Source organism: Lathyrus oleraceus, chromosome 2 (assembly GCF_024323335.1).
Source record: "Lathyrus oleraceus cultivar Zhongwan6 chromosome 2, CAAS_Psat_ZW6_1.0, whole genome shotgun sequence".
Taxonomy (NCBI): domain Eukaryota; kingdom Viridiplantae; phylum Streptophyta; class Magnoliopsida; order Fabales; family Fabaceae; genus Lathyrus; species Lathyrus oleraceus.
Window position 1 is genome coordinate 296,358,534 of NC_066580.1, and position 19,454 is coordinate 296,377,987.

Genomic DNA, 19,454 nt, shown 5'->3' on the forward strand with positions numbered 1-19,454 from the left:
AATCCTTATACCTCCAGTTCCTGGGAGGCCTCTGATAATGTACCTGTCAGTGACTGAGAACTCGATGGGGTGTGTACTGGGACAGCATGACGAGTTTGGTCGAAAAGAGCATGCCATATACTACCTTAGCAAAAAGTTTACCGACTGTGAAATGAAATATTCACAGCATGAGAAAACTTGTTGTGCTTTGGCCTGGGCTGCTGGGCGACTGAGGCAGTATATGTTGAACCATACTACCTTATTGATTTCTAAGATGGATCCAGTGAAGTACATCTTTGAGAAGCCGGCTCTCACCGGGCGTGTTGCTCGTTGGCAGATGATTTTAACAGAGTATGATATCCAGTACACGTCACAGAAGGCCATCAAAGGTAGTATTTTGTCAGACTACCTCGCCGAGCAACCAATTGATGATTATCAGCCGATGATGTTTGAATTCCCTGATGAAGACATCATGTATCTGAAGATGAAAGATTGTGAAGAGCCTCTTGTCGAGGAAGGACCAGATCCTGATGACAAGTGGACATTGATGTTTGATGGGGCTGTGAATATGAATGGAAACGGTGTTGGGGCTGTGCTTATTAATCCTAAAGGTGCTCATATACCTTTTTCTGCCAGGCTGACTTTTGATGTAACCAACAACGAGGCTGAGTATGAGGCTTACATCATGGGGATTGAAGAAGCCATCGATCTAAGGATCAAAACTCTGGACATTTATGGAGATTCCGCTCTAGTGATTAACCAGGTCAATGGAGATTGCAATACTAATCAACCGCATTTGATTCCTTATCGAGATTACACCAGAAGAATCCTGACTTTCTTCAAGAAAGTGAAGCTGTATCACGTCCCCCGAGATGAAAATCAGATGGCTGATGCCTTGGCTACTTTATCTTCTTTGATCAAAGTTCATTGGTGGAATCATGTGCCACATGTTGTGGTGAATCGACTCGAGAGGCCTGCGTATGTGTTTGCAGCCGAGTCTGTTGTGGATGAGAAACCGTGGTACTTTGACATCAAGAATTTCCTCAAGAGTCAGAAGTATCCTGAAGGAGCGTCAAAGAATGATCAGAAAACCCTGAGAAGGCTAGCTGGAAGCTTTTATTTGAATCAGGATGACGTGTTGTATAAGCGAAACTTTGACATGGTGTTGCTCAGATGCGTGGATAGACACGAAGCAGACATGTTGATGCAAGAAGTGCATGAAGGATCTTTTGGTACCCATGTTGGTGGTCATGCAATGTCCAAGAAGTTGTTAAGAGCCGGTTATTATTGGACGACTATGGAATCTGATTGTTTCAAATACGCTCGGAAGTGCCATAAATGTCAGATCTATGCTGATAAGGTGCATGTACCACCAAGCCCTCTGAATGTCATGAATTCGCCTTGGCCATTCGCGATGTGGGGCATTGATATGATTGGGAAGATTGAGCCTACTGCTTCTAATGGACATCGCTTCATCCTGGTTGCGATTGATTACTTCACCAAATGGGTGGAAGCAGCTTCCTATGCCAATGTGACCAAGCAAGTGGTTGCCCGGTTCATCAAGAAGGATATCATCTGTCGTTATGGGGTTCCTGAGAGAATCATTACTGATAATGGTTCGAATCTCAATAACAAGATGATAAAAGATCTTTGCAGAGATTTCAAGATTGAACATCACAATTCTTCTCCTTACAGACCGAAGATGAATGGTGTTGTAGAGGCGGCAAACAAGAATATCAAGAAGATTGTGCAGAAGATGGTCGTGACGTACGAGGATTGGCATGAGATGCTGCCTTTCGCTTTGCATGGATACCGTACTTCAGTACGTACGTCGACCGAGGCAACCCCTTACTCCCTTGTGTATGGTATGGAAGCAGTCCTACCTGTTGAAGTGGAGATTCCTTCTCTGAGAGTCTTGTTGGATGTCAAGCTAGATGAAGCTGAGTGGATTCGAACAAGGTTTAATGAGTTAAGTATTATCGAAGAGAGACGGTTAGCAGCTGTGTGCCATGGGCAGTTGTATCAGAGAAGGATGAAGAAAGCCTTTGATCAGAAAGTGCGTCCTCGAAGATATCAGACTGGTGACTTAGTTTTGAAGAGGATCCTTCCTCCCGGTACAGATAACAGGGGCAAATGGACTCCTAATTATGAAGGTCCATATGTTGTTAAAAAGGTTTTCTCTGGTGGAGCCTTGATGCTTACAACTATGGATGGTGAAGATTTTCCGTCCCCTGTTAACTCAGATGTAGTCAAAAAATACTTCTCATAAATAGACCCGCTGGACAAAAAGAATAAAAGAGTCCAGGCAAAAAAGGGCATCCCGGCGAACCAAAAAAAAAAGAGAAAAGGTTCGGGAAAAAGTTAGAGATAAAGAATGAAAAGAATTTGTACACCCGGTAAGTCGAAAACCCGCAAGAGCGGCTTAGGCAAAAATGGGTATCCCGGTGGATTGAAACCCCGAAAGGGCGATCCAGCCAAAAGAGGGTTTAAAGCGAAGACTACAGTCTGAGTTATCTGTACTTCATCACGCTTCATTGTCTACCATCTCAAAGGATATGATCGGTCCAATCATTCTTCTTAGAAAGCAAGGAATTTGGGGAGAAATTAATGATCTGTGAGTCATAACAGAATTGGGAAATAGTGGATGCCGTATTCACATTGCCATTAGGATAGATTTTTCCTTTTGTGCGCAATTACCTCTTCCTAGGAATTGCTTTCTGATGTATTTGCCTTTTCAGACCCATTTTCAATCAATAAAAGACGTTATTCAGATAAATTGTTCTCTTGTTTTTATTTTTACAGTTTTGTTTGCAAAAACGTCCGAATTTTTGATAAACATTGCATATAAAAACATGAAGGCTAGACAATAACGTGCAGAAAGATAAAACATTTGAAAATCATTTTGAATGTTGAGTACACTTGAGTGTATCTTGCCCATGCAATCCCCTGGGGCATGTATGTCTTGTTGGTTGCAGGTTATCACCTTTGGTTCCTGGCTGAAGCAGATAAGCCACGGTTTGTTCAGGGATGTTGTCAGCACTGTCCAGTAGTGTGAGAGGATGGGGATCTTCCCCCAGCAGATGAAGCAAGTTCAGGACTTATCTCCCCAACATATTCAAGATCAGGAGTTCCTCAGCAGGATTGAGGATGTTTCCCCAGCAGGCTTGGAAGAGGATGTTTCCCCAAGCAAGTCTGAAAGCTATTATAACTGTTCTTCCCCAGCAGTTGGGTAGCAGGTTCAAAGACTATTTTATCCCCACCTAGTCTGAAGATTATTAATCCCCGCCGAGTCGGAAAGTTGTTGTATCCCCAGCGGAGGTGTCGGTGAGTAGTTTATTCCTCAGCAGTCGGGTATGAAGAACTGTAATCCTCAACAGGGTTGTGAATGTTTTCCCCTAGTAGATCTCCCCAGCAGAGGTTTGTGTTGATGGTTTTCCCCCAGCGAGATCCCCTAGTAGATCTCCCCAGCAGAGGTTTGTGTTGATGGTTTTCCCCCAGCGAGTTCCCCTAGTAGATCTCCCCAGCAGAGGTGAGCATTGGTTGTTTCCCTAGCAGAGCCCCTGAGTGGATTGGATTCGGTGAAGGTTGTCCCCGGGGGGATCCTTTCTCTAGCAGCAGTGTTATTCCCCAGCCAGAGATCTCCCCAGTCGAGTTGGTTTCTCTGTCGTCCCAGAGTATCGGGTCAGCAAGGCACACCCAGCAGTGCGGCTCCCCACAGGGTTGGAGAATCTATTCAGATTTGTGTGGTCAACAGAGCAATCCGTTTGCTCCCCAGCAGTAGTTCTCATCTTTCTGCATCTTGCATGTAGTAATCATTGCATCCTCAAAGCGCGTAGCATTTCCGTTCAATACGGAGCATTACGCCATAGAAAAATTCAAACATATGCATTCATGTGTTAAACCTAATCAGACCATATCCCCGGCAGAGGCGGATCATTGTTCAACATCTGTACGACACATTTGCTACTGTTTCTCCTGACAGCATTCAGGATTGATTCCCCATAGAGGTTTATTTCCTCACCCGCAGTGAAAGGAAAGCTTGATTCTCCCCAATGAGGTCCCCAACAAGTGTTTAGCCTTGCCGTGATATATGTTTATATCATCCCTGTGATACCGGTACGTGTCATGTCTGCACCTATGTGTTTTCTTTCCTTGGTGTCGGTAAACACCATTGTTTCGGTGTCGGTAAACATCGAGTCTCACCCCAGGTCGTCCGTTGATGTCTGGTCGTCCTTTGGTTTGACCACGCCAATTGTGCGCTTGACTATGACTGTACAGTCCAGTCATTAATGAAACGCAGCGTTTCATTGTGACACGCACGCCACCTTTGAATCCACACCGGATTCGATTCCGGGCGAAGGTTTTTTTTCAAAATGCTTCATGTTTTCTTGCTTTTCCCTCCATGAACCATGCTATGTGCTTCACTTGTCTTTTTATTTTTTTTCAAACTTCATAAAATCATAACAAATTGAAAACTCATCCAATTTCAGGGATGTTGTCAGCACTGTCCAGTAGTGTGAGAGGATGGGGATCTTCCCCCAGCAGATGAAGCAAGTTCAGGACTTATCTCCCCAACATATTCAAGATTAGGAGTTCCTCAGCAGGATTGAGGATGTTCCCCAGCAGGCTTGGAAGAGGATGTTTCCCCAAGCAAGTCTGAAAGCTATTATAACTGTTCTTCCCCAGCAGTTGGGTAGCAGGTTCAAAGACTATTCTATCCCCAGCTAGTCTGAAGATTATTAATCCCCGCCGAGTCGGAAGGTTGTTGTATCCCCAGCGGAGGTGTCGGTGAGTAGTTTATTCCTCAGCAGTCGGGTATGAAGTACTGTAATCCTCAGCAGGGTTGTGAATGTTTTCCCCTAGTAGATCTCCCCAGCAGAGGTTTGTGTTGATGGTTTTCCCCCAGCGAGTTCCCCTAGTAGATCTCCCCAGCAGAGGTTTGTGTTGATGGTTTTCCCCCAGCGAGTTCCCCTAGTAGATCTCCCCAGCAGAGGTGAGCATTGGTTGTTTCCCTAGCAGATCCCCCGAGTGGATTGGATTCGGTGAAGGTTGTCCCCGGGGGGATCCTTTCTCCAGCAGCAGTGTTATTCCCTAGCCAGAGATCTCCCCAGTCGAGTTGGTTTCTCTGTCGTCCCAGAGTATCAGGTCAGCAAGGCACACCCAGCAGTGCGGCTCCCCACAGGGTTGGAGAATCTATTCAGATTTGTGTGGTCAACAGAGCAATCCGTTTGCTCCCCAGCAGTAGTTCTCATGTTTCTGCATCTTGCATGTAGTAATCATTGCATCCTCAAAGCGCGTAGCATTTCCGTTCAATACGGAGCATTACGCCATAGAAAAATTCAAACATATGCATTCATGTGTTAAACCTAATCAGACCATATCCCCGGCAGAGGCGGATCATTGTTCAACATCTGTACGACACATTTGCTACTGTTTCTCCTGACAGCATTCAGGATTGATTCCCCAGAGAGGTTTATTTCCTCACCCGCAGTGAAAGGAAAGCTTGATTCTCCCTAATGAGGTCCCCAGCAAGTGTTTAGCCTTGCCGTGATATATGTTTATATCATCCTTGTGATACCGGTACGTGTCATGTCTGCACCTATGTGTTTTCTTTCCTTGGTGTCGGTAAACACCATTGTTTCGGTGTCGGTAAACATCGAGTCTCACCCCAGGTCGTCCGTTGATGTCTGGTCGTCCTTTGGTTTGACCGCGCCAATTGTGCGCTTGACTGATGACTGTACAGTCCAGTCATTAATGAAACGCAGCGTTTCATTGTGACACGCGCGCCACTTTTGAATCCACACCGGATTCGATTTCGGGCGAAGGTTTTTTTTCAAAATGCTTCATGTTTTCTTGCTTTTCCCTCCATGAACCATGCTATGTGCTTCACTTGTCTTTTTATTTTTTTTCAAACTTCATAAAATCATAACAAATTGAAAACTCATCCAATTTCAGGGATGTTGTCAGCATTGTCCAGTAGTGTGAGAGGATGGGGATCTTCCCCCAGCAGATGAAGCAAGTTCAGGACTTATCTCCCCAACATATTCAAGATTAGGAGTTCCTCAGCAGGATTGAGGATGTTTCCCCAGCAGGCTTGGAAGAGGATGTTTCCCCAAGCAAGTCTGAAAGCTATTATAATTGTTCTTCCCCAGCAGTTGGGTAGCAGGTTCAAAGACTATTCTATCCCCAGCTAGTCTGAAGATTATTAATCCCCGCCGAGTCGGAAGGTTGTTGTATCCCCAGCGGAGGTGTCGGTGAGTAGTTTATTCCTCAGCAGTCGGGTATGAAGTACTGTAATCCTCAGCAGGGTTGTGAATGTTTTCCCCTAGTAGATCTCCCCAGCAGAGGTTTGTGTTGATGGTTTTCCCCCAGCGAGTTCCCCTAGTAGATCTCCCCAGCAGAGGTTTGTGTTGATGGTTTTCCCCCAGCGAGTTCCCCTAGTAGATCTCCCCAGCAGAGGTGAGCATTGGTTGTTTCCCTAGCAGAGCCCCCGAGTGGATTGGATTCGGTGAAGGTTGTCCCCGGGGGGATCCTTTCTCCAGCAGCAGTGCTATTCCCCAGCCAGAGATCTCCCCAGTCGAGTTGGTTTCTCTGTCGTCCCAGAGTATCAGGTCAGCAAGGCACACCCAGCAGTGCGGCTCCCCATAGGGTTGGAGAATCTATTCAAATTTGTGTGGTCAGTAGAGCAATCCGTTTTCTCCCCAGCAGTAGTTCTCATCTTTCTGCATCTTGCATGTAGTAATCATTGCATCCTCAAAGCGCGTAGCATTTCCGTTCAATACGGAGCATTACGCCATAGAAAAATTCAAACATATGCATTCATGTGTTAAACCTAATCAGACCATATCCCCGGCAGAGGTGGATCACTGTTCAACATCTGTATGGCACATTTGCTACAGTTACTCCTGACAGCATTCAGGATTGATTCCCCAGAGAGGTTTATTTCCTCACCCGCAGTGAAAGGAAAGCTTGATTCTCCCCAATGAGGTCCCCAGCAAGTGTTTAGCCTTGCCGTGATATATGTTTATATCATCCCTGTGATACCGGTACGTGTCATGTCTGCACCTATGTGTTTTCTTTCCTTGGTGTCGGTAAACACCATTGTTTCGGTGTCGGTAAACATCGAGTCTCACCCCAGGTCGTCCGTTGATGTCTGGTCGTCCTTTGTTTTGATGTTGGTAAACATCATCTTTCGATGTCGGTAAGCATCAAGTCTCCTTTCCCATTCATCCGTTGATGTCTGGTCACCTCTCCCTTGGTGTCGATAAACGTTGAGTTTTTCCCATTCGTCCGTTGATGTATGGTTGTATCTCTTTCCCCAGGTCATCTGTTGATGTCCGGCCACCTCTCCGTTGGTGTCGATAAACGTTGAGTTTTTCCCAGTCATCGGTAAATGTCTGGTTGTTTTTGTTGATGTCGGTAAACATCATCTTTCGATGTCGGTAAACATTGAGTTTCTTCCCAGTCATCGGTAAATGTCTGGTCGCGTGTCCTTCCTTTGATAAAAATCAAATATCCCTAGTAGAGTCTTCGGTAAACGTCTTGTCTGGTTCCAGTTGCAAATATCTTTTCCTTCCCCAATTGGAGCCGCCATCGGGAAATTGTCTCGCTTTCTTCGATATCGGTAAATATCGAATTCCCAACTTAGCCGCCATCGGTAAATGGCCTCGCTCTCTGTGACACCTGTTTCCTAGCAGCCATCGGTAAATGGTCTCGCTGATATTGATATCAGTAAATATCAAGTTGCTTTGAAGCCACCATCGGTAAATGGTCTTGCTTCCTTTTAACATCAATTCCCAGTTGAAGCCACCATCGGTAAATGGTCCTACTTCTTTCGGATGTTGTTTCCCAGCAGCCATCGGTAAATGGTCTCGCTGATGTTCATATCGGTAAATATCAAGTTTCCAGTAATTTAGCCATCGGTAAATGGCCTCGCTTTCCTGAAATTATTGTGCAGCCGCCATCGGTAAATGGCTTCGCTTTTCTTTTTATCATCTCCCGCAGAGTGCAAATTTCTACGGTTCTTTGGTATTCAATCCCTGTTTACCTTGAAGGTCTGACAGCCGTTGCTCTCATCCGTTCAGGTTCCCATTCGATTGAATAGGGGCAGCTGTAGCACCTCAAATTTGCACCTCCCATTTGTACATTCATTTCATTTTTTTAGGTCATTAGCATTGCATAGCCTGTTACATCTCATCAGTCAAGACTGGTCAGGAGATTCAACTGTGCAAGAGAGCAAGAGCATTTTCCATGAGATGAAAGCCCTAGGGTTGTTATAATAAGCTTACATGACTCAAGGATCATTTTGAAGCAATTTGGCCAAGTGTTGAAGGCTCAGAACTCATCAGTGCATGTGCAAGTCATCTGAGGCCCATAAAAGTCAACTGTGGATTTGGAGGTGGGAAGTGGTTAGAGATACTTCATTCATGTTCAAACAAGTCTCATTTGACATTTCAAACACTCACATTGAAGAATTTGAAGCCAGATCAAAAGTTTCCAAAAATAGCAAGTGACCTATAATTTGAAATTTCCAAAAATGGAAAGGTTTTGGACCAACTTCAACTCAATCTTACATCATTAAGAAAGCTTCAAATAAAATTTTGTCCAACATGAAAGTTGAATATCTTTCTCTCCCATTTCCAAAAAGTCCAAGATCATGGATTTATGATGTGTGGTTCAGGAGATATGATCCAATCATGGCAAAGTGTGCTTGAAAATTCAAATGGGCATAACTTTTGAACCAAGGCTCCAATTTTGGTGGTTCTTTTTGCATTTTGTTCCTCATAACATGTAGTTTCCAAAACATCCATTACATGGCATGAATTTCACTAGCATGATCATGTGCTCATTCATGAAGTTTTTTGAAGGAAATTTCATAAAATCAATTTGGATGATCATATGCATACAAAACCAATTCCAAAGCTTGCACGGACCTTGTTTAAGTGTTTTTGGGCCTTATTTTGGTACGGTTCACGCATGCATTTCATGCATGGGGGTGAAAATCCATTTTGTACATACACCTCATAACTTGTTAATCCTAATTGGTTTTGGCTTAAACAGGTTTTCAGCATCATTAGCAAGTGATATATAAGGTTAATCATAACTGCATTCATCATTAATCACAGTTTTCAGATCTAGATCTCAAAATCAACCAACTTTTTCTCTCAAAAATATTTCCAAATTCTTCACACAAAAGCCATTTCTATTGATGGATTCATGATCAGGAAGTGTTTTTGAGTGAATTTGAACGTAAATCTGGAGCAATTCATGCCATATTGGACCATACATGAAGCTTGAAGGTTCCATGGAATTTGCATGTTGAGCTGGATTCGTGCGTGCTGGAGCAGCCAAGTCTTCATCAATCACCTCAACAAGCATTGTAGAAGAGATTTGAGCCATTGCTGAGCTTTGAACCTGCTGTTTTAACCAACTGTTCTTCAAGGAGGTAAAATTTCGACCTCACTAATTTTGAAATTCCTTGTGATATTATTGTAGATCTTGTTCCCCTGGTAATTCTGGTGAAAGAATCGTGTGATTTGAGGCATTATTGACTGAGTTAGGGTTGATTCAAGTTTCATGTATGAACTTTCATTTGCTCGATTCTATTTTTGTGTGTTGATTCATGCTTAGCCAATGCTTGATCCATTATCTCCATTGAAAGACCTACGTATTGATGTGATTAGTTTTGATTTCTGGAATTTTTTTCTGGAAAGTGCATGAACTTCATGTACTATTCATCTTCTTCGTGAGGAAGAAGATGAAGATCATCTTTTAGCCACGGTTTTCCAGATTGGCCACAGTTTCCTGGTTCTGCATGTGCTGGCTTAGGGTTCGGTCATGATTGGTCCACGTTTTGCCTTGTTTGCATTTTGATTGGTCTGGATTGGTTTGACCGCGCCAATTGTGCGCTTGACTGATGACCGTACAGTCCAGTCATTAATGAAACGCAGCATTTCATTATGACACGCGCGCCACTTTTGAATCCACACCGGATTCGATTCCGGGCGAAGGTTTTTTTTCAAAATGCTTCATGTTTTCTTGCTTTTCCCTCCATGAACCATGCTATGTGCTTCACTTGTCTTTTTATTTTTTTTCAAACTTCATAAAATCATAACAAATTGAAAACTCATCCAATTTCATCCTAATTTTTTGCAAAATGCTCCTTATTCTGTCTAGTTTTTTATAATCATTAATTGGAAAATTGTGCATGGCAGGATTTTATTTGGTGCTAGGTTATGTGAGCATGTATCCATTTTTTACCTTGCCTTGCTTATCTTGTTGTGAAATGCTTGTTTTTAATCCAATGAGCTTGAAATTTTGCATGCTAATTCTAGACATATTGAGCGACATTTTGGCTTTGGTTTGACATTTTTCCCATGATCCATTTCTGTTTTACGCTTGTTTTAATATGGTGTGACAATTTGTGTCACACATTTTGATGTTTAACTTGTATAATGTGATTTCCATGCCAAATGATCTCCAGTGCTTCTGATCTTTTGTGTGATGGATGTTGTGGATGTCTTGATTGCTCATGAACTTTTCTAGATTTATTTGAATCATTTCTGTTTTGATTGAGAATTTTCATTCATGTTGATCATTTGGATGCCTTGAATTGGTCATTGACTTCACATGCTTGGTACATGGACTTGCTTATTGATTATGATTTGGTCCTTTTTAGGACTTGTTCTTGATTGGTTAAACATGCTTTGTGTTGAGTTTAAGGTTCTGTTTTGGATTTTTGATCCTCTTTTAACCCTAGGCTTTGACCTAGTGGTTTGGACTTACCATTTGGATTGTGAATTTCAGGTTCAAGTATACATCTCCATGAGTGATGATGCTCCTTCATTTGAGTTTGGTCCTTTGTTGTTATTTGCTAACATTGTGTGTTTTGTAGGCTTTGAGGATAATTCATTTGTGTTTGCCTAATACCTTGCACCATTGTTGCCTGATTGGATGTGTCTGTCTATGTGATATTAACTGTTGATTGTTTGTCTGTACAGTTGAACTAATTGGTTTAGTTGTTTTCACAGGTACTTAAGTTGCTTTAAGTTCATTTGAACTTTGCTTTGCTTGCTTGTGGTTTGCATACCACTGAGGTATAATTTCTTGATCTTCATGTAGTCTGGAAGACCTACTGTTACTGGTAGGCACCTGTCTGAAGCCCTCCTTAAGAGGCAATGCTTATGATTGTTTAATGTTGTGCCATGTACATTCAAAGACCTCCTAAGTGAAGAGGTATTGGCAGATACAAGGGATGTGCCATCCATCCCCTGCTATTTAGTTGTGTCATTCACTTTGCTCACACACCATGTGTTGATGCATTGTGAATAAGAAGCCAAGATCTTGTTGTGTCAGTCATCTGTGGAGAAGAGTTCCTACATTATGAACTCCCACACTTTCTATTTTGTGTCAAGCTCTCCCAGGCCAGGGATAAGAGCTGTGAGGTCTTACCCTCACTTCCTATTTCATCTGCTTCACCCTAACTCTCAATGTTAGGGTTAAGAGCTAAAAACACCCCATTCCAGTTGGCTTGTTTCTGCAGCCTAACCTTGTATGAGCCCAATTGTTTGCATATAGTGTGTGTGCTTGCTTTATTGTGCTTGTTTGTTTGATTGTGCTGCTTAGGATAGCTTGCTTCCTGTGCAAGTTAGGATAGAAACCTCAACCTAGGACCATTGTGGATTACATGATAACTATTAGCTCGAGTCAGGCTCCCTTCTAGTTTATCATTTCCCAGTCTCTGGTTAGGATAGAAGTTTCTCCCCTGTTAAGGGGAACTACGTCGCCCTGATCCTCATACCAGATGAGGTACGTAGGCAGGAGATGAGCTGATCTCTCCGGGCGCCCTTTGTCTTTTTCAACCCTTTGTGTGTGTTTGGAGTCTGACGTAAGTCCAACGATTGGCAGTCGGTTTCCTGTGTCTTGTTTGCTTGTTGGAGTCAGACATAAGTCCAGCGATTGGCAGTTGGTTTCCTGTGTGTGTGTTTGTTGGTTCGGAGTCTGATGTAAGTCCAGCGATTTGCATTCGGTTTCCATGTTTGCCTCTTTGTGTGGAGTCTGACGTAAGTCCAGTGATTGGCAGTCGGTTTCCTGTTTGTGTTTGTGTTTTGTTTGGCGTGCGTTAGCCGAGCTACGAGTGCTCTGATTCTTCTCCGATCAGAGAAGATACGTATGCATAGGATGCGACATCCTAGCGAGCACGTTTCCCCTGTCCCGAACTACGTCGACTCTGATGTCTGTGTCTGATAGACTACGTAGGCCCAGGATGCGATATCCTGCCGAGTCTGTTTCTTCCGTCTTTCTGTGTTTCCTTCCATTCTTGTGCAGTGTTTGAGCAGTTTTTAGCAACCTTTCTTCTATTCTTTCTGAGCGTGGATCCCGTCGAGTACGACGGATGCGTAGGGGTGCTAATACCTTCCCTTCGCATAACCGACTCCCGATCCCATCTTTCTCTGGTCGCGAGACCATGTCTTTTCCAGGTTTACTTCGAGCGTTTCCTTTCCCTCTTTTGGGATAAATAACGCACGGTTACGGCTCTGTTGTTTCGTTTTCCTGTCGGTTTTTCGCGTAATGCGACACAATGCCCCAAACTAGTCTCAAGAAGAGGAGGGAAAATTTTGAGGTGTTACACACTCGTTATAGAGGGTTTGGAGGTTATGAATGAATCCATCCCTTTGAGATATTGCATCTTCTATCCCATGGAATCTCGCCTCCAGTATCTGCAGTTGTTTTGCAATTCCATGTACGCTTGGTCGTAGATTCCTGTGGCGGTAAATTCGTGACCATTAAGCTATGGATAAACTTAACATCAATAAAACCAGAGTCACCACTGTGCTTTTATTGTTTCCAAGCGAAAAGGGAAAAGTACGAACAAAACCCAAAGATAAGAAGTTTTCAAATCAAAACTAACAAAATGCCAGAGATTACAGGTAAGGGGGTTGGTTACACACAGAGGGAAGGTGTTATCACCCAAAGTGTCCTAGGTACTCCTAGGGAGCCCCTTTTTGTGTGCATATGTATTTTTGAATAAAATTATGTTTGCAATAAATAGAGTGTGGGGATGAGAAAAGAATTCATTAATTATATTTTTTGTGTTTGAAAAGACTTTCAGACTTGTGCCTACGTACTAACATAAAAATGAGGGATCAAAACCTCGAAGTTCGTGGTATCCATTTCAAAGTGAATGGGTTGCTTTTAACAAAATTTTAAGTTTGAAAGAGGCACAAAGGGGCCTAAAAGGTTTGAATGAGTGTTAGTTCTTTTTGGATTTTAAAGTTTTAAGTCAATATGGTTAAGTTCATTTACAAGTTTGATTAAGAAAAGAGTTTTTAAATGCAATGGCGTATTCTAATTTGCAATCAAGTCTAAGTTTAGAAATCACAAACAAAGAAGATTTTTTAAAAGGAGGGAGAGATTTGAAATTTAAGAAGTGGGGAGGAGAGGAAGAGACTAATCCTAAGAAAAAATTAAAAGTTAAGAGTTGAAAAGATCTAACTAATGGGAAGCAATCCAATAGACAAGAATGTCATATAGAAACCCAAATTTCCCTTGGACTTTAGAATCAAGCAATATCAATACCTAAATAGCAAGATAACGAGCAAGGCATCAAATAAAGGTAGCCACCTCCAAGCTTAGCAACTCCATGGTCTTCTTCATAATCTCCTATGTATCAGATGATCTACGCCTTGAATGGCTTAGAATAGCTCACTAGACACAGGTTCAAAGTAATAGCTTTATTAAAATCATGTTGCAAATGAACTCAAATGAATCTCAATACTTGCATCAGATGAAAGTTCACTTCTCAAGCACTGGGTTTCATGAAAGTTGGCATTGGCCAAGTCCTTTTGCATAGGGAATGTTGCCTAGTTCTAAGTCCAATGTCTCAGATCAAAGCCAACAGTCCACATAAATGTTTTTTAGGGTTTTAGTTGTTATTATGTACATTAAGTTCAAAGGACCACAAACACACACAAGTATATACAATCACAAGATATGGCTCAAATGAGCAAAGTGAAAATGGCATTAAAATAAACAAATTAAATTGTATGAATAATGGCAAATGATAAAGACTTGAATTTAAAGTGCATAAAGTAAATGACTTGAAATTAAAAGTTAGTCAAATGTTAGTTGATTAGAAGTTAGTATTGCTTTTGCTTTTCAATTGTTTAAGCCATTCTTTGGAGAACACTCAACCCTCTATTCACAAGCATGGATCCTTGAACCAAGACATCTTCCAAAGGAAGGAAAAAAGGCCAAGTTTCCACATAATACCATGAAAGAGGGGAGACTTACAATCTCACTTACTAGAATGTTATGCCTTTTGTGTCAAAATTTAGCGCTATGTTAAGCAATCATAATTGGATTTATGTAGAAGTCACAACTATTTGAGGACGGGCAATAGAAATTTTAGTGTTAATGCATATTAGAGATATGGTATTATGAACCATACTCCTAAAACATACCACACTTAAAAGAAAATGCAAAAGGGGTGGACCTAATTTCATCCATACTTATGTTGATTTTACATTCAACTGGCCTTAGGATATAGAGATATCATAGGTCCATGAAATGAATGAAAAGAAAATGGGATTGAGATGAAGAGGGAGGGGAAATAGAATCAACACAAATTGGTCAAAGGAGGACTTTTATCAATATAAAATCATTCATTCATTTTGGGAGATGAAATGTACGTTTCATCAATCCCCTAAATCCAATAATTTTAACTCAACAAAGTCAAATCAACCTTGACCAAGGCCCAACAACACAAGTCAAACTCAACAAGTCAATACAAATAGCTCCACACAATTTATTTTGCAATTAAACAATTAAAATCAATTAAAAAATGCATTAAATTAAATTATGGTTGGTCAAAATCCTAAAACCTCATCAAAACACCAAATAAATGGCCATGAGATTTATCATAGGTCAAACAAGGTCAAAGGACCTTGGAAAAAAAACTTCAACATTTTTGGAAACTTAAAATTATTTTTAAACAATTAAAAATATGCATAAAAACAATTAAATCATGAAAAATATTAATAATGATCCAAAAAATAATTTTAATTTAGAAAATGAAAGAGGAATTTATTTTTAAAAAAATTGGTGAAAGTCTCATATTTTTTGGATCAATATTAAAATTAATATGAATTAATGAAAATAAATCAAATAAAATGAAAATAAAAAAATGCTAAAAAGCGTGGACCACTTGATCTCCCTCATTAATTGAGGTGGCAGATCAAGTGGATCTCAGCGTGCGTTCCACCATAGACCTAAGTCAATGCGCTGCAGGGATGGTAATTAAAACCAACGTGTGAGATTAAAATAAAATGAGAGGGTCCTATGGTCTGAGACATGCCAACGCACCGCCAGAGCTACAACTTCAATCTTCTTCTCCGGTGTACCTCACCGGACTGGTCCACCTTCAACCATCACCAAAATAAAAAAGGAGGACATGAATTTAAAGTAAAAGTGCTCAGGAGTTCGAATTTGTCCTCAATTTCATCTAACTCCAAGTATATTGAAAGATACAGGGAGTTGAATTTTGAGGTTCATGATCTGAGTTGCTTCGATTTAACCTCAAAGCAACTCAATCTTGTTGCCTACATTGGTAGAACTTCAAACAATCAAAAACCAAGAAGAATTATGGAGAATTGAGTGAGAATCGAAGAAATGAGAAAATGAGAAAATCACATCCGCTGTAGGTTCAGATGGACACGATCTTGCTTCCAACTTCACTTAGCCTTTCTCTAGATGCTTGATAGAGTATAATTGAATCAAAAAGGAAGCACGACTCTTGGAGATTTGAATCTCAAAACAGTGGAGATTCAAACTCGATTTCCAATGGAAATCCTCAAGGTTATCCTTTGAATGAAAGGGTTTAGGGTTGGGGATTTAAAGTTGGCGCGCAAGTGTCCTTAATTCTGATCACGGAAGGTTCTATTTATAGCCAAAGCACTTGATATTTGCACACTTGTTTCAAAACTCCAAAAATAGCAATTGCCTTTGCATGGATGCATGGGCACGTGATAGGCCCATGTAATCATTCAATCAGTTCCAAAATCATATACAAACATTGTTTAAGTCATGTTAGCAAGCCATGCATTTGCGTATGGAAGATGCAAGTTCAACTATGCCAAATGGTCATCCAACTTTAAGCCATGCGCAAGTTACCCATACTTTGTCCAAATGGGATGAAATTGTACTTTTTAGAAAGGTTAGATCAAGAGGAACAACTTTCATGTTGAATACTTTTTCATTTGAAGCTTGGATCATGATAAATTTTGAGGTGGAAGTTTGGAAAATCAAACATATCAAAAACATTTCTAAGTGTCAAGCCATATGTTCACTTCTTCCACCTTGAGTAACTTTTTATATAGGCTTCAAATGATAAATATTCCTTCATAAAAGTTGTATCTATCTCAAATTCCTTCAAATGTTCACAAATTTGACCTCATTTGGATTTATCATGAAGGCGTTATGCATTATAGAAGTTGAGGAAAATCACTTGTTCAATGACATTGGTCCAAAATGACCTATAATCTCTCCTCATATCACATGCATTTAAAAGTTTAATTTTCTCTTCCTATAAACATCAAAGTTGAAGACGACATCTTGAATTCTATCATGCAACTTGAATGGCTTTCATCGCATAAATAATGAGCAAGTTATGGTCTTGGGAAGTTGACTTTCAAAGTAGGGTTTAAACAAAATGATCTATAATCTTTCCCCATCAAAAATGAATTTCCAAGAAAAACTAGCTCTAGACCTCAACATGAAAGTTGTTTGTAATGTCATTTATAGTAACTTTGCTCTTGGAATCATTTTCATATGATAAACATTTTAGGAGATAGGGTCTAGGGAACCCCAGTTTTGATCAGTTGAATTCCTCTGGTCAACCAACACGAACCAACTTGCTAGCTTGCTATTCTCTTGCCTTTTGGGGATCATGGAGGATCATATATGCATAAGATGATGAATTATTAAGTATCCCTTTAAATATTTGATCAATGGTTGAAGAAGATTATTGAAGAAGTTACACAAGATACCCAGATGAATTAGGGTTTCCAAGGCAAACCAATTCCAAACTCTTGATGATTTCTTGATCAAAATAACATGTGAAGATCATGGGGATCCATATATGATGCTTAGAGCCATAGTATACCAATTCTTGGTTGAGCTTCTTGCAATGAGGGTCTTAAACCCTAGATGTGAGCTTGATAGATCAAAGGTGAGCATGTGCACTACCTATAAAAAAAGTCAAACTATACAATGACATATTTTTGGTATTTTGGTTAGTAAATCAAAAAATACAAAGTATGATACAATCAAGTGGTGCTTGGTGATCTCTACCAATGCAAACCCAATGAATAAGGGGTAAGGGGGATGCCAAGGTATGATCCCAATGCTAATGCATATGATGAGAATAGCATGAGGGATCTTAAGGTCAAAATTGGGGTATTACAATTCCCATCTTCATATTTTTGATCTGCTCGCAAGCTCTTCTAAGGTTGAACTCCTCGCATAAGAGGCTCCGATGAAACTTCTCACTCTCTAGTTGTTCCTTAGCTAAGAGATCCTTGCACTCCTTAAGAGTGGTCTTAAGCTCTAAGATTTGGGCTTCATAGTCTTCCCTAGCTTCTTTCTTTATTGCATTAAACCTCTCAACGGTCTTCTCAAGGTCCCTAATGGTTCGGTACGCTTGATCCAACTTGTCGTTATGAGCATCTAGCTCAGATTTTACTCCTAGTATAGCACTACCAACCTAAATTCTTTGGCCTTCTACTTCCCTCATCCTCTTCTTGTTGGTTGTGAACTCCTCACAGGCTTGCTTACCCTTGTCTTCCAAGGCATAGTTATGTTCCTTGGTGCGACCAAGTTGGACTCGTAGTTGAGTGTTTTCCAACTCAAGCTCTCGTATCTGGTTAGTAATCTTGTCCATGTCTTCTTTCAGAATGGGCTCGAGTTCAGACTCCAACGATGAAGAGTCAAAAAGGAAAGGCATCTTAGCAATCCTAGCTTTCTCTTTTACCCACACAAAGTAGGGTTCCTTAGCTAGTATGTTCTTCTTTCCCCACTCCTGGTTGATCCGGATTATGCTTTTCCAAGCTCTTCTCACTCTATTCACAGCTGAATTGAATGGATTCGTAGTGTTGATGACGAAAGGTACAAGGTACTGGTCTTCTGGAGGACTTGGCATGGAAAACCACAATTGTCTTTTGAGTAGCACATGGTTATAGTTAATGCAACCATGTGTTCCTATTAAAGGGACGTTTGGTAACGCTGTGCATCTTGAATTTACATCGTTGATTTCCCATTATCTCTTATACCAAAGGATTGAACTGGATGGGAGAAATGAAAATTTTTGGGGCCAAGACAAATTGTTGTAAGCAAAGGGTCCTCGTTGAGGCATGCAGGTCCTCATCCATAAGAGTGAAAGGGGAGAACAATAGAGAAAGGTGCCTCCTTTTTTCTCATGCCTCATATGGAAGGTGCTATAGAAGTCTGCAAGCAAGAATGACACTGGGTTATTGGTTAGGAAGATTTCCACCCCCAAGTGATCTACGAATTTGTGTACGTTAGGGAATAGAACAATTTCATATATTAAGAGTACTAGAGTTGCGCTGCAAAAATATGGTATTTCTTACTTAATCATATTCCAAGCATGGTTTTCCAGGAATTTCTGCGTTATACCTTTAACAAGACCTTTAGGTCCCTAGTTGACCACTAGTTCATTGGTGTTGATACCCAGGACTGTAGAGAGTTCAGACAAGAAAAATCCTTCTTTCAACTTAGGGAAGGGGTTGTATTCCTTTATCAGTTGGTTGATAAGCCTTTAAATGTCTTCTAGAGTTGGGGAATTTTGGAAGTCAGGGAATGTGAAGCACCTCAGAAGTACATCATAATATTTAGCTAAACTTATGATTGCACCATAGTCAACCTTTTCTGTCAGGAGGTCTACGATGTTGCCAAAGGTAGCTCTAAATTTTTTATCCCTGAGGGACATTACCCTGGTACAAAAGACGTTCAAAGTAAGCTCTCAGATTCGAGTGTCAATCTTAGGACTCTTGTATCTAAATGAGAAGGTGTTTTTCCTTGTTGTGGGATCCATGATTGTGTTTGTAGAAAAGTTTTGTATTTCCTGCGTTTAAACAAACGAAATCCTTAAGAGCTTTGCTTATTGATTAATGATGTATGAATATTCATGAATGCATGGATGGATGATTTTTTATTAGTTTCCACTGAACGTAAGCATAGGGTTCAGAGTTCCGGGATTATTGTGACGAGGATTGAGGTTTAATAATGACAACTTACCAAACTAGGGTTCTTAATTTGCATGATCTAGGGCTTTTGAGAGATTGGGTGTAAGACACTGGCCCTTAGAGTCATGGACTCTCTTGACTGTCTTCCGCTTATGTCAATTTACTTGTCAGGCGACAGCTCCATCAAGGAAGTCTACTCTAAGTGAGATCTTCATA